The 16855-nt window shown below is 38.4% G+C and overlaps 1 protein-coding gene across 5 annotated transcripts in view; it reads right to left on the minus strand.

The window, feature by feature from the left end:
- The window catches only part of GRIA3 (glutamate ionotropic receptor AMPA type subunit 3), a 443444-nt gene that overhangs the window by 320526 nt on the left and 106063 nt on the right, over window positions 1-16855 (minus strand). The gene's annotated exons all lie outside the window — the stretch shown is intronic.

Genomic DNA, 16855 nt, shown 5'->3' on the forward strand with positions numbered 1-16855 from the left:
AGAGGAGTTCAAAGTTTAGTCTCTAGAGCAGTACTGTCTAATAGAGTTTCCTGCAAGGATGAAAATGTTCTCTATTTGTCTGGTAGTTCAATAAGGTAGCACTATTTGCATGTGTTTTTTTAGCTCTTGAAATGTGGCTAGTGGGATTGAGGAACTACATTTTAAATTTTCATTTCATTTTAATTTAAAGTTATTTTGTCATGTAGCTTTCATATTGGACAGAACATATCTAGAGGCAGTAGAGAAAAACACAATAATGACATATTTTAAGAAAAGTACTCTGGCAGCAGTATATCAGATGTTCCAAAAGGGACCATGTAAAGGCTAAGAGCATGGACACTAAAATTAGCCTGCTTGGATAAATATTCCAGTTGTATTTCTTACTAGCTGTGTAACTTCGGAAACATTACTTGAGCTCTCTGAGCCTCAGGATACTTATCTGCACAATAATATTGCCTACATGCTAGATTTATTGTGAGGATAAAATGAGATAAAAGTCCTGACTTGTTTTAGGATATTGCCTGGCACACTGTAGGCACACCTCAGTAGAATTTTAGAATTTGTATCTGCTCATGGCTAAGTGAGGGATAAAAGTGGGAAGGCTCCTGTGTTTCTCACCTGTTATACAGTACCCAACTCTGTCTCTGTCAATTAAAAATATAATATTCAGAAAATCATTACCTAGATGTAGGAGTTTATGTAGAGGATGGAAAAGTCATACTAGGTAGAGGAGTCAGTGGTGGAAGAAGAAACAGAGTGACTATTTTCCAAATAAACTTTAAAATTATGCAACCAGTAGGTTCTGGGAATAAAAGAAAATGTACTAGAAGAGCAATAGTGTAGAAATGAAGTCAAGGCCTAGACCTGGCATGGCCAACATATGGCCCGCGGGCTGGATCCGGCCCACATAATGAGTTTATGCAGCCCACAATTAAATTTTTAATATTCTCTGCTACTTTAAAATCTCAGCTACTCAGAAGCGGAAGCCTCTTTGATTATTGGAAATTGAGATATTTAAGAAGATAGTGATACGCGGAAAAGAATTCCACATGTGACTAATCTAGGGTTAACTTCCAATAATTGGTCGAATGGATTTGTGGTACTTCTTTATTTTTTAAAAAAATTCTATTATAAGATTTACAACTTTTGTACTTGTCTGTACTCGATACGAATTGTTTGACGTTTAGGGGCGATGTGAAACCCACATTCTTTTAGGCAGAGTTTGCCAGTGCGCACCCAAGGTCAAACAATTTGTTATTTTTGTGGTCAATTGTGCTGAATCAAGTGGCATTGTAGCATAGACAATAGCTGCAGTTGATAACTGAAAATGTGTCCAGGCTGTTTGTAAAACGATATAATTGTTTTATTTGCGATATAACCCCTTCAAGTTCATTCTATTAATTAAATATTGTTTTTATTGATTGCGATACAGTTTGGATATTTATATGGTATATAATTATATTTTATTAAAATAATATTGTATATTAAATTTTTTTCACTCACATTTATTCATAAACAAATTACATAATAAAATTTTGTTTACTTAAATGAATCATTTTTGTATTTAACATTTTTTAATTTTAATATTTCATTCAGCCCATGAAAAATGTTTTCTTTCTAATTTGGCCCGGGGCAAAAAGTGTTGGCCACGCCTGGCCTAGACCAAGGTCATGAAACTTTTCCTCTATATTTTATTCTAGGTGTTTTACAGCTTTGGAGCTTGTGTTTACATGTTTAATGCATTTTGAGTTTATTTTTAGGTATGGTGTAAAATAAGGGTCCAATTTCATTCTTTTGCATGTAGATATTCAGTTTTCCCAACATGATTTATTGAAGAAACTATCCTTTCCTCATTGTGTAATCTTGGTATCCTTATTGAAGGTCAGTTCACTGTTTATGCATTGGATTATTTCTGGGGTCTTTATTCTGTTTCATTGGTCTATATGTCTGTTTTTATTCTAGTACTACACTGGTTTTAATTACTATAGCTTTGTAATATATTTTGAAATCAAGAAGTGTGGTGCCTCCAGCTTTGTTCCTCTTTCTCGAAATTGCTTTGGAGGCTTCTGGTCAAGATGGCAGTGTAGGTAAATGAAGTACTCACATTTTCCTACAACTACAACAAATGCAACTATACTAGAGAACAACTATCATTCAGAACTGCCTGAAATCTGCCTGAATGGAAGTTCTACCACTAGGGATTTAGAAGAGGACCACATCGAGACTGTAGGAGGGGTGGAGACATAAATGGAGTGAGTGCTCTCACACTCACATGTGGTGGTTTAAAATCAGGAGGGATATCTTGGCTCAGAGGTTCCCCCTGAGGAGTAAGAGGTCCCAGCCCCACACCAGGACTCCCATCCCAGAGAAGTTCCCATAACTTCTGGCTGTAAAAATCAACAAGGATTATGGCTGAGTGAGACAGAGGGCTGCTGGTGTCCCAGGCAGCTCCTCTTAAAGGGTCCGTACATGAACTTACTTGAACTCACTTCTTCTGAGCTCCAGTGCTGGAGCATCATTTTGAAAGGAATAACGGGCATACATGGAGAAACTGGATTGTCAGGTATCAGGATAAGAGCTGGTGGGGGGCCAGCTTTGTGCCAGACAAAAGTGTTGGCAGAGGCCACTGGTCCTTTTCAAAGACCCCCACCCCAGCAAAGCTGGCATGTGGGCACCATATCTGAGTTTCCATCAACCTGGCTCACACTATTCACTCCACTCTGGAGATTCCCTAAGAGCCAGCCCCACCTGACTTGTGGACACATCCAACCTATGGCTTTTCCATACAAATGACCTCTCTTGCCTCATTCTTCAGACTTTCCTAAAATTTCTCAAACAAGCAGCATCTGACCTCTGTCTACCCCATACCTCTTGCTAAGTGGCTCCAGGTCTGGCACTAGCAGCAGTCAGCATTGGTTCACAGTTTGGCTTCTCCTGAGCACCTCCAAGCCCAGCACAAGTAGCAGCCATTTACACGTCACTCGGTAGCGTATGCCAGGTGGTCCCAGGCAAGGCACAGGAAGTAGATAACCTTGCATCTTGTGGGAGATCCCAGAGCCAGTGTACCCAGTGAACAGCATCAGATGATGCCAGATTACAGCCCTACCACCTCCATGATAGGCACACTCAAGGGGTGGACTTGGTTAGCTCCATAGCCCCACTTAAGCAAGTCCTGTTTCATAGAGTCAACTCCTGCACAGCAGCTCTTCAGCTGTAGTACAGCCGGCCCTTAAAGCTTATCAGCCTAGGGGTCAATCCCTCCCAGTGATGTCATTAGCAATCAAGGCTCAACTACAACAGGGCAGTGTACACAGCCCACACAGGGGCACACCTAGTGCACCCAGGTTGGGGGACTTGTGAGGTTGTGCCACCAAACCCTACAGGATACCTACTACAAGGTCACTCTGCCAAGTCTGAGAGATGTAGCAGCTCTACCTAATATATAGAACCAAATACAGGGAAGCAGTCAGAACATGGAGACAAAGAAACATATCCCAAATGAAAGAATAAGAGAAATCTCTAGAAAACAAACTAAACAAAATGGAAGCAGGCAATCTATCAGATACAGAGTTCAAAACAATGGCTATAAGAATGTTAAAGGAACTTAGTGAGAACTTTAACAAAGAAATAATAATCATAAAAGTAATAAAAACCATTAAAAAGAACCAGTAAGAAGTAAAGGATGCACTAACTGAAAGGAAGAACAATTTACAATAGGGAAATTCAAACCAATAATCAAATCATCGATTTGGAATATAAAGAAGCAAAAAACACCCAATCAGAACAGCAGAAAATAAAAATAAATGAAAATTGTGTAAGGAGTCTCTGAGACAAACTCAAGCATACTAACATTTGCATCATGGGGGTGCTGGAAGAAGAAGAGAGAGAACAAGACATAGGAAGCCTGTTTGTAAAAATAATGACAGAAAACTTACCTAACCTGGTGAAGGAAATAGACATACAAGTCTAGGAAACATACAGACTTCTAAACAAGATGAACTCAAATAGGCCCACACCAAGACACATCATAATTAAAATGCAAATGTTTTAAACACAAAGAGATAATTTTTAAAGCAGCAAGAGAAAAGCAGTTATTTGCCTGCAAGGGAGCTCTCATAAGACTGTCAGCTAATTTCTTAAAAGAAATGTTTCAGGCCAGAAGAAAGTGGCATGAAATATTCAAAGTCATGAAAATCAAGGACCTACAACCAAGATTACTCTACCCAGTAAAGCTATCGTTTAGAATCAAAGAACAGATAAAAGCTTCCTAGACTAGAAAAAGCTAAAGGAGTTCATCACCACCAAATCAGTATTATATGAAATGTTAAAGAAGAAGAAGAGGCCTTGGCCGGTTGGCTCAGTGGTAGAGCATCGGCCTGGTGTGCAGAAGTCCCGGGTTCGATCCCTGGCCAGGGCACACAGGAGAAGTGCCCATCTGCTTCTCCACCCCTCCCCCTCTCCTTCCTCTCTGTCTCTCTCTTCCCCTCCTGCAGCCAAGGCTCCATTGGAGCAAAGATGGCCCGGGCGCTGGGGATGGCTCCTTGGCCTCTGCCCCAGGCGCTGGAGTGGCTCTGGTCGCAACAGAGCGATGCCCCAGAGGGGCAGAGCATCGCCCCCTGGTGGGCAGAGCATCACCCCCTGGTGGGCGTGCCGGGTGGATCCCGGTCGGGCGCATACGGGAGTCTGTCTGACTGTCTCTCCCCGTTTCCAGCTTCAGAAAAAAAAAAGAAGAAAGATAAAGATAAAAATATAAACAATAAAATTACGATAAATACATACTAATAATTGAATCTAAAAACTGAAATAAATAAACAAGCAGAACAAAAACAGACTCATAGATACAGAGAACATTTTGATGGTTGCCATATGGGAGGAGGGTTGAGGGATGTGTGAAAAAGGTGAAGAGATTAAGAAGTACAAAGTGGTTGTTATAGAATAGCCATAAGGATATAAATACAGCATAGAGAACATAGTCAATATGTGTTGTGTATGATGAGTATGAGACTTACCAGGATGATCGCTTAGTAAATTATATAATGTCTACTTACTGGGTTGTATATCTGAAGTTAATATAATATCATATCTCATGTGTAATTGAAAAAAAAATGATTAAAATATTTAAAGTAAAAAATTGCTTTGGCTATTCAAAGTTTTTATAGTTCCATAAAAATTTTAGGATTTTTTTCTATTTTTGTTTAAAATACAGAGATTGGTAGGGATTTCACTGAATATATAAATCCTAGGCAATGATTTCCTGGGTATGACACCAAAAGTACAAGCAACAAAAGCAAAAAAATAGACACATGAGACTACATCAAATTAAAAACCTTTTGTACAGTGAAAGATACAACAGAGTGAAAAGACAACATATAGAATGAGAGAAAATATTTATAAGCCACATATCTGTGGGTGTTAATATCTAAAATACATATGGAACTTTTACAATTTAATAGCAAAAACCCCAAATCGATTTGTTTTAAATGGCTGAAAGACTTGTATAGATATTTCTTCAAAGAAGATATACAAATGCCTAACAGATATATGAAGACATACTCAATATCACTAATCCTCAAGGAAATGCAAATGCACACCACAATGAAATGTTACTTCACCTTTAGGATGGCAATTACACACACACACACATACACACACACACACATAAAAAAAACATAAAAAGCACTGCTGAGGATGTGCAGAAATTGAGACCCTTCTACATTGTTGATAGAAACTAGTTTTCTAAATTTTTAATTGAATTTATTGGGGTAATATTACTTAATATAATTATACAGGTTTCTGGTGCTCAATTCTATAATACATCATCTGTATATTGTATTGTGTGTTCACCATACCAATGTTGGTAGACATTTAAAATGGTGCTGATATTGTGGAAAACAGTATGGAATTTCCTCAAATTAAAACTAGAAATACCATATGATTGGGCAACCCCATTTATGGGCATGTTTTCAAAAGAGTTGAAAGTAGGATCTCAAAATGATATCTGGACCCCAGGTGCATTGCAGCATTATTTACAGTAGCGAAGGTATGGAAATAGCCTGTATGTCCATTGACAGGCGAGTGGATAAACAAAATGTGGTATGTACTTACAATGAAATATTAATCAGCCTTAAAAAAAGAAAGAAATTCTGTTATATGTGACAACATAGATGAACCTGGAGGACATTATGCTAAGTGATATCATCCAGTCTCAGAAGGACAAATACTGTGAGTCCACTTATATGAAATATCTGAGAGAGTAACATTTATAGAAACAGAGAGTAGATGGTAGCTGTTGGGGTGGGAGTGGGAGGGGAAATGGTGAGTTGCTCTTCAATGGTGTAAAATTACACAAGATGAATAAATTCTAGAGATCTGCTGTATAACACTGCCTATATAGTTAAGAAGACTGTATTGTTCACTCAAATTTTCTTATGAGGGTAAATTTCATGTTAAGTGTCCTTACTTTAATCAAAACAAAACAAAACTAAAAAGATCAGAAAATAACAGAATATGGAGATAAACCTAAACTGGTTTAGAATCTCCATAAAAGCATCCTTGGATAATGGATGAAGCACTGAATTGGGAGTCAAAAGATAGCCAAGGATTTGCTGTGTTACCTCAGGTAAGTCACTTCCCCTCTCTGGGCTTTTGTCTTCTCATCTGTAAAACGATAATTTACACTAGCTTTCTTTTTTTTTCTTTTTTTTAAAATTTTTTCTTTATTTTATTTATTCATTTTTAGAGAGGAGAGAGACAGAGGGAGGAGCTGGAAGCATCAACTCCCATATGTGCCTTGACCAGGCAAGCCCAGGGTTTCGTACCGGCGACCTCAGCATTTCCAGGTCAGCGCTTTATCCACTGCGCCACCACAGGTCAGGCTAGCTTTCTTTTTTTTAACACACTCGATATATGTGTTTGGAAATATATACCTTAAAGGTTTGCTATTATTGTCATTATCATTATCATTATTATTACTATTCAAAGGCTAAATTTCTGGAGTTTGCATTCCTTAGCCTCTATTATTATCTTGGAAATGAGTTAGGCCACTGTTTCTGCTCTAATTTGGCCATTTTATAAATTTGAACGTCTTAGTAGGTGCCCTAGCCACTGGACTTGGCCAACTAGCAAGAGTTTAGTGCTATCCCCCCCCTTGGGTCTAGTTCAGCTTCCATAGTGTCAGTCCACAAAGCTGCCTGCCACTAGCAGAATTTAAAATTCTGGAGTTGTGCAAATTGCTAATTAGGCTTGTAAACATTCTCCACTTCACTTCCCTAATATTTTTTGGTCATGGAACTGTTCCCACTGTTACTCCTGAGGTCTGCGCCTGGTGCTTAATTACATTTGGGCAACCCTGCTGTCTGTGCATCAGCCTGGCCACGCCCCTTCAGCCTGCCTTGCGGTTTGCTTGCAATATGCCTTTTGGGGCCCAGATCACTCTCAGAGAGCACAAGGCCTGGCATTTGCCAAAACTTGTTCCTTTTTCATTTATCAAAGAGCAGAATAGAATAGAGCAGAATAGCATAGCAGATGGGTGTGTATGTATGGGGTGGAAGAGTTGGTAATGAGAGGCAAATAGAACTAGTTATATTTTCTAAGAATGCCTAGTGACATTACTTTTGTGTCATGTACAATGAGTAAGACCAGTCTCATAATGGGCTGGATGATATATGTTTCTCTCTCCCACAGCTGCCTTTTCTCATTCTACCTTACCTCTCCTTTCCCTTCCAGCACAGTGTTACATGTTACATGGAAGCAGATGCCCAATAGGCACTTTTTAATGGTAATTCTCAGTGAGCTAGGTCTTATAATTAAGCTAGGGTTACCCGATTTAGCAAATAAAAAATCAAGAAGCTCAGTTAATTTGAATTTCAAATAAACAATGAATAATTGTTACTGTAAGTACTGTATATCTGATGCAATATTTAGAACATGCTTATACTAAAAAGTCTAAAAATCATAATTAACTGGGCATTCTGTATTTTATCTGGTAAATGTAAATTAGGCAGTGTAGTTGGTCACTTAGGTAACATAAGTTAGAGACATGAGAGGTTTATTTACCCAGTGATATTGCTCTCAGTGGCCTGGCTCCTTGCTTGAAATCCTTGCCATTCAGGCATGTCTTGTTTTATTGTATTTCACTTTATTGCATTTCCCAGATGTTGAATTTTTTACAAATCAAAGGCAAGCCCTTCTACCAGCAAAAAGATTACAACTTGCTTTGTTGTAATGGTCTGGAAATGAACCCACAAAATCTCTGAGGAATTCCTGTACACATTGTCCTTAAGGCATTATAAGCTTTTGTCAGAACATGTATGGCCCAGGGGAGGTTGTATTAAGCCATTAACCAGAATTAATTCCCTATCCCAGATTAGTTCTACAGGTGATTTCACTGAGCATCTCATGAGCTTTTCACAAAATAAGACAGAAAACAGGTGAATTTAATTTGGGAGACAGGATGATGGGAAAGGACGAGAACCAAGGTGGTACCCAAAAGTAGACACCAGAATGGAGAATACAGAGTTAACTTCGTACACAAAAGTTACCTATATAATGGAATTGAATAGGTGTTGGTTACAGTCACAGGCATCCCCAAATGTTCCACCTATAGCCGCAATACTTGATAGGTCACCACTAGTCTTCCCTTTGGGTTACCATTGCTTTCTCTCTAGGCATCCTATCAGAAGAGAGGTAGCCTTATGTAAGAAGAAGAAAGGCAGCCTTATGTAATGAAAAGATTCCAGATCTAAGAGTCAGACTTGGGTTCAAGTTCTAACTGCAGCTCACTAGCTGTGTGCCTTAGGTTGGGCAAGGAAATATGTCTTCTCTTTCATGTCTTCACCTCCAGGACTGTAAAAATGATTCTTGCCTTGGGAATCTTGTAGGATGGTAAGGAATAAATGAAACACTATATGTATAAGTGCCTTGAAAATAAGTACTGACAAAATACTTTAGCAGTATTAAAATGCATGTCTTCTTTGTAAGGGTAGGACAGGCCTGGTTACTTGGTGTATCACATAAAGTATGGACCCATAGGAAGGCTAGGGATATCAATGATGATAGCTGCTCTGGGTATAATCTAGTGAGGAGAAGTAACCTAGGCAAAGAAAGCTGTGACTGCCTCCCCCCAACCCAAAATAAACAGCCAGATCTAGCATTTTGCCAACTACTGACCCTATGGCATGAGCTCAGAGCAGGAAGGCAGAACTGGAGAGAGGAGGTATGAAGACTCCCTTGAAATACTGCAGTTGGCATTCACCAGCTCCCAAGGAAGAGCTCCAAGTTTAGGGGGGCAGGTGGCCAGTGGAGGTTTTGAATCTACCAGAGGAAATTATCCTCCTTCTGTGTGCCCAGCATAAGATCTCAGAGCTAGGGAATGTTTGTAAATGGGCTCTCTCATTTAAATAAATTCCACTTAAATATTTATCAGATCATGAATATGGATGTTTCTCTCTCAGTGCTGGAAAGAGAACAGGCATGTAATTTTTAGTTGGTACATAAATAATGTAAGGGGGGAAAAGAGATCTTTGTTCTGTGTTGACTGTGTATTTACAGAATCTCAAGAGGTCTTGAAATAATGAACTGATTTTTCCTTTTCCCAGTCTAAATGTGCACATGGAGCTTCACCTTTCCTGTTTTTAGGGTGATTTGAACTCATTTGTATCATCACAGAAGGATATCTGGAAGCGAGAAAATGAAGATGGTCAAGTTTCAATTATTAGTGAGTTAATTCGTCATAACAACCCACATGTTATCCTTTCCTAACAGGCTATCCCCATGTCAGAGTGAGACAAGGGAGGGCAGGGAACAGAGCTAGTCTTACATTCCCCAGTTCAGATGCTAAAAGGTGAAGACCTAGAAGGCACTTCTTTAAAAAAACAATATTAGTAAGGTGTGCAACCATTGTCCTCCCCAGCCATGAGAACAGGGGTCCCCAAACTATGGCCCACGGGCTGCATGCAGCCCCCTGAGGCCATTTACCCAGCCCCCACCACACTTCTGGAAGGGGCCCCTCTTTCATTGGTGGTCAGTGAGAGGAGCATAGTTCCCATTGAAATACTGGTCAGTTTGTTGATTTAAATTTACTTGTTCTTTATTTTAAATATTGTATTTGTTCCCCCCTTTTTTTTTACTTTAAAATAAGATATGTGCAGCGTGCATAGGGATTTGTTCATAGATTTCTTTTATAGTGCAGCCCTCCAATGGTTTGAGGGACAGTGAACTGGCCCCCTGTGTAAAAAGTTTGGGGACCCCTGCATGAGAATTTGGCACTAAGCACTATGCCTGCTTCACCTTTCTATTTGGCTGATAACCTGTTGTGACTGACTGGAGACCAGGGTGTGAGCAGTTGAGAGATGTACCCCTTCCCCTGAGTTCTCTTTTCTGGATTTTGTATTCCTAGCTGTCTTTCTGCACCTGCACAGGGATGGCTTTGGGATTTGACATGCTTTGCCTGCTTTCTATACTTCTCTCTTCTATCAATATGAGGAATTGAAAGAGGACTGACTTATCTTTTTGCCCTAAAGCATCTTTAAAAACAACATCCTTTCCTTGTTGATAAGAGTGTTGAAATTTCCTGTCAGTGTGGACAGCAGAAAGAACACTTTACTGGGAGTTAGGAAACAGGGCATTTACTATTTGCTCCATGACTTACTAGGATTGTGATGTTGAGCAAATCCCTTAACCTTTCCATACCTCTACTTCCTCATCTGTAAAATAAGGCTCATGGCAGTACTTCCCTTGTAAAAGTCTTGTAAAAATCAAAGAAGAGGATGCATTGAAAAGTTTTAGTGATCAGCCTGGCTCTTAGAGAGTGCTCAGTCAAGGGAGGATATTAGTCTGAGAAACTGATTACGCATTAGCCCCCAACTTCCCCCCAAAGCTGAAGTCTTTCATTGTCAGCAAGAAAGTAATCTCTTGGGCGACACTGGTTAACATAATTATACAGGTTTCATTTTTTTCTTTAAAAAGAAGATATATAAATATATAATTTTTTCAGCTAAAATCATGTAGCAGTCTGGTGGAATGGAAATATTTGTGGACTGAGTGTTAGAAAACTTGAGTTTTAATCCTGCCTTCAATACTAATTAGCCATGTGACCTTGGACAAGTCACTTCCCATTTCTGGGAATGTATATTTTTGTCATCTGTAAACCAGCAAAGATACACTGGCATAACCCTTCTCATTGGGTATGAATTGTGATAAAGGATATGGCAAAAGTGCTTGGTAGTATAAAACAGTAGGTTCTAACTTGAAAAATATTAATTATTATACTGTTATAATATTGCTCAAGTAAAAACCCACCATTTAAACAATATCAATTAACAATATTAACTATAATATTATATTAATGATAATATTGTTCAAATGAAAACCTACCATTTCAGTGGGTTCCAGGTAAGCAACATTTTAAAGTTCTCTGACATATTGAGATCATGAAAGCAAGTACTGTAGTTTATGGAAATATTTCTCTAATTTCATGTTGAAACATTCGGAGAGCAAAAAGGATGTGGGATAGGAGCAGTAATCAGATCCACAGATCTCTAAATAGCTTATCAGCAGCTGTAAGGAATTATGCGGTTAGTGAGAAGGTTGCCTTTGCCTCCTATTTTTGTCTTTATATCTTTTTTTCCAAGGTGTCTTTTTAAACTGAAGGGGGAAGCAGTACTTATAGATACTGTGATAAAACATCCAGGATTTTATGGGATAATACAATTTCATGTATCTTTCTTCTTTTGTGATAAAGTGATTTATGAAGTTAGTAACTAAAGCAGTTTCACATTAATGATTTTGTAAAATATTAATCATAACTGTAAGTAATAATAACTACTATTTATTGAGTACATTTCTGTTTACCAAGCACTGTGCTAAATCCTTTCACCATGTCTCATTTAGTTTTTGTAACAGTCCAATTAGGTAGATATTTCAAACATTGCCATTTTACAGATGGTCAGAGAGGTTTTTGCTCAAGATCACACAGCTGATTGGTGTCAGAGCTGGCATTGAAATCCTCAGGCCTGCCTTAGTAAAACCAGAAAGAAAAAAGGACACATTATTGGATCGTGTGTCCTGTTTTTCATGTTCAGAAAGTATGGCCACTGTACCACACAATCTTTTTTTTAACTTTTTAAAATTGATTTTATATACATATATATATATATGAGAGAGAGAGAGAGAGAGAGAGAGAGAGAGAGAGAGAGAGGAGAGCAAAAGTTTCAACTCATAGCTCTTTCACTTTAGTTGTTGACTGATTGCTTGTCATATGTGCCTTGACTGGGCAAACACAGGGATTCGAACTGGCGACCTCAGCATTCCAGGTCAACACTGTATCCACTGTGGCACCACAGGTGAAGCTGTACCATACAAACTTAAACATTTGCTTGGTGAGGCTATCCCCTAAGATAAAGTGATGAGAAAACTGGAGTTTGAGGGATATTGATTTAGATTTTTGAAGATTCATTAAAGATGGTAATTATCACATCTTATCTGTTTGTTTTTTAAGGCCACAAAAAGAGAATCCTTTCCATAAACTTCCACAAAATGACCAGAGAGTCTCCCATGCTCAACTGTTATCTTTTGCTTTTGTTTTCATAACCCTCCGAGTGGGTGATACATACACAGGGCTAGGTCCATCCAGTCCTATGGCAATGGCTGCAAGGAATGAATGTGTCTTTAGGTAAAGAGAGAGTCTGGAAGGGAACTTGAGACTAGAGTCATGGTCATTCCCTCCCCTTTCCAGTATTTGCCAAATTAAGCCAAACAAATGTAAGACCATAAACTGAGCTTTGCTTTATGATTCTAGGATTCAATATGCATACTATGAATCCAAGAGAGCCTAAAATGTGGCAGAGAAGACATATGCTCCACTTTCTGTCAGCTTATTAAGAAATGAAAAAATATATATTTTTGGTAGAGCTACTGGCTTCAAGATTTTTCAGAGGTTGTCTGTCAGCTTAAGTTGCCCTTAGGCATTTCTATTTGCTTGTAAATGAAAAGAATGCCATTTTCTGTTTTATTTTTTTCTAGAACATGTGCCCAATGAAACCACAAAAAAAGCATTGGTCCAGCTTCTCTAATCACTCCCTTCCCTTTAGCAATGGGCCTAACTTTAGCAGTATACAGCATATGCTGGCTATGAAGTAAGAATTGTGTGAAGCGAATGAGCCCCCTCCTCCACCACCAGTATTGCAGTTCTAAAGCAATGCTTCCTTCCTTTGGCCTGAGGCTTTCTGCAATTACCTAAAGTGCAGATATGTCTGAGTGGGGTTGTGCATCAACAACCATTTCTACCTCCTTTCCTAGGAACAGATTCTCATTCTGTTAGAGAACCAAAATTAGCACATTGGGGAGATGAGTAGGGTGGCCCCAAGTTAGAGAAGATACCGGATAGGGCAGCTAAAGATCTTCATTCTGTGTCTCAGTCATCACTCCTTTTCTGTGACCCTAGTATGAACATAATAATAATGGCTAACACTTATAGAATGCAAATTAGGTACCAAGAACTCTTTTAGGTGCCTTTCACATCTGCACAACAATCTTATGAATTAGGTACAATTATTATCTTACTATAAAGGTGAGGCAATAGACATACAACCCAGAGCATACTGCCTGTGGTCACTCACACTAGTCATGGTATGGGCCAGGGAATATAAGAGCCACTGTTCTGATCAGCATTTGTGAACTATTCCCACTTAACACTGACTTGTTGACTTGCTAACTGATGTGAGAAATAGATAGAACTGGCCGGATCCTCTGGGTGGGTGAGTACTTGAGGAATGTGGAAAGATACACATAAACTCTTTCAATTCTGTAGTGGTAAAGCCCTACAGAAAGCACTGTGACTGTGGGCATAGAGAATGGGTCTGTCTTCCTGCATCTTAACCACTTATCTACAGAGCAGTTCTTTTAGCTTTAGGAAATTGTTCAGTCATACTCAGCATTTGATTTTAGCTTATGTCATAACATTATTCTCTTTATTCCTGTGAGATAGAGTGCAAAGTATATTACTGCCGTTACATGGGTAAAAGAATTGAGATGGAGTAGAAAAGGCTTAATAAGATAAATCTGTTGCTAGCCTTTAAATTTTTGCAGTCCCCCATTTTAAGTAAAATTATAGATGAGGAGCCTCACCAACTTGACAAATTATGGGGCCAATCCATTTTTCAGAATATGAAATCTCAGATTTAAGAACTTTAAAGATCTTTCCAGCTTGACATGGCTAAGAATTTTTTTTAATGTTACTCTTCAGCACTGTGCTAGGTGAATAAAACAATTATTTAAGCCTCAGTCCCTGCTCATGAAAGTTGCCACCTTATTGATGAACCATTATTGGAAAGAGTCGAAAATAGAAAAAAAAACTGGCTAGTTTTGGTAAATAATATTGTACTGATTCCTGCCATGCTGTGACAAATGAAAACCAATTCTTTTTTTCTCTAGGATTTTCAGAAGGAATGCATCTCCATCAAGAACTTCCCAGGACAGAAAGAGATCTAATCTTTAGAAGCTTTTTCTCAGACTCTTAGAGGTATTGAATATTGCTGTGTAATAATTCTGTGGTTTAATTGCTGGAATCTGAAAATTTTATAGTTTGTGTAATTCTTTGAATTTCTCAGGCAATATAAAACCTCATGTCAAATCTCTTTACCAAAAATTGCTGACTTACAATGTTTATTATTGATTATCTTTGTTTCTGATTTGTGTCTGTCAGTCATTATGGTTTCAGAAACAGGGAGGGTTGGTCCTTGTAAGATCAACAAAGTTTATTTTGGGGGTTTTGACATGACATTTTTTCTCCCTGAATTCAGGATCCCTCTCTTTTATTTTCTCTCCTATTTATATTTCTTCATACAACTATTTTGTATCCTACTTCCATTAGTCCCTCAAAAGGGTACTTCCTGTCCTATAAGAATTTATAATTTAAGGGACCTCTTTAAAGATCCCTTTCCCTGGGGCACCTCACTTTATTTCTATGCTCAGCCAAGCCTAAGTAGGACAAAAACAATAATGAAATTTTGTTATGAAAATACACTATTTCATGCCTACAGAAATGCCCTTTGGATTATCTGTGCCTGGCTCATTTCATTCGCTATGGATAGCAGAGAACTCACTGTAACAGCTCTCACATCACTTGTCATCCTTGTTACATTGCCTATACAGACATTTTGAAATAATTTGCCTTATTTACTTTTTTCACTGGGAGCTGTGGAAATTAATATCATGCTGTTCTTGTCTTTAGAGAATTCATGTGGATCTCTAAGTACCACTAGTTGGTATGAAATATTGCAGTATCTACACCCTAGCTTTTGAGACTCCTCAATTGTTAATCACTCTGTGCTGGCTGATACTCAGGAACCATCTCATGCACTGCAGGTTTATCCCTTAGCTAGAAACCCATAGCTAAAGCTCCCAGCACTAAAATGTTAGTTTTGCTTCCAAGTTTGTTGGACCAGGAAAGTGATATCTTTGGTAAAGAGGTTGAGTCACAGAGGGACTCAAAATCAGGGTTATCACAGTGTATAAGAGATAGGTGGGCATCTAATGTGTGATCTGAAGACACAATCTACCCAAATCCATCTCCTTCACCAGCTCCTCAAGGCCTTTGAAATCTCCCATTTGTTTTAGTCATTTATTCATTTGTTTGTTTAATTTAAAAATAAAAATAATTCAGGCACTTGTATTATACCCAGCACTTAGCACAGTGCTGGCAGAGATAAATAAGAATTATCTTGTTTTCATGAAATTCAGAGATTTATGAGGAAAATAAAGGTATAAACATATAATCATAATACTATATAGTATGATTGGTTCTATACTAGAGGCATATACAAAGTACTATGAGGACACAAGGCAGGTAGTAGTAGTATATACCTAGGCCTAGGGAAGTGAGTATTTGAGTAGATTTTTAAAGGATACATTATTTACCAGATGGAGAGTGTGTATGTATAAGAGGGGGGTAAAGTGGAGTGAGGGGCTTGAGCGCAAGGAAGTTGGAACAGTATGTGGAAAAGTATAGAGGCAATAAATAAAAACTCACTATACATGACATAGTGAAAGTAGCATATTTCCATATGGAGAGAGTATAGAGCACTAGTGCATAAGAAATGGGAGGGATCAGGGCTAGGAAAACAGGCAGGAGTTTAGTTGGATTATGTAGGATCTTCTGTGTAATGCTAAGAAGCTAGGGCATGATCCTAGGGTTAATGGGGCACCACTGAAAGTTTTTGGTAGGTGAGTGACATGATGTAAAGATTATTATCTGGTGGCAAAGGATGGAGTAAGGTGTAAGATCATGGAGATTAATTGGGAGGCTGGTGCAGGAGGTGATGATAGCTTGCATTTGAGTAAGTGGTAGCAGGAATGTAGAATAAAGTTCTTGGTGATGAGATATGGTGGGAAGAGAAGATTCAAAGATTAGGTTTTTGCTTCAGGCAACTGAGAAGTGCCATTTATTGCACCTGGGAATAGAAATGGAGGAGAGGGCTTTATTGGAAGATGATAAATTCAGAATTCAGCATGTTGAGTTTGAAGTCCCAATAGGCATCAAAGTAAAGATTTTAAAAGGAAACTAGATGTATGTATCTAGACTTGGGGAGAGCCTCCAGAAAGCTTATATTTAATTGTTTATTTTCTTATCTAGTGAAGCATTTTGACTTTTTAGAGCAGTTAGATATGTTCAAGAAACAAAACTACATTATCTATTATCCTAGAAATTCAACTTTTTGGTAAGAAACAATTCGTTTATGTGACAGATGCCTTGAGGTTGAAAATGGCTGTGTGGACTGCATTTGAGAACTTGAAGGGTGTTGGCCATTAAGGCCTTCGTGGAGGACAGGGCACTGTTGAAAATCCCAGCAAACCTTGT

The sequence above is a fragment of the Saccopteryx bilineata genome, chromosome X, assembly GCF_036850765.1.
Source record: "Saccopteryx bilineata isolate mSacBil1 chromosome X, mSacBil1_pri_phased_curated, whole genome shotgun sequence".
NCBI lineage: Eukaryota > Metazoa > Chordata > Mammalia > Chiroptera > Emballonuridae > Saccopteryx > Saccopteryx bilineata.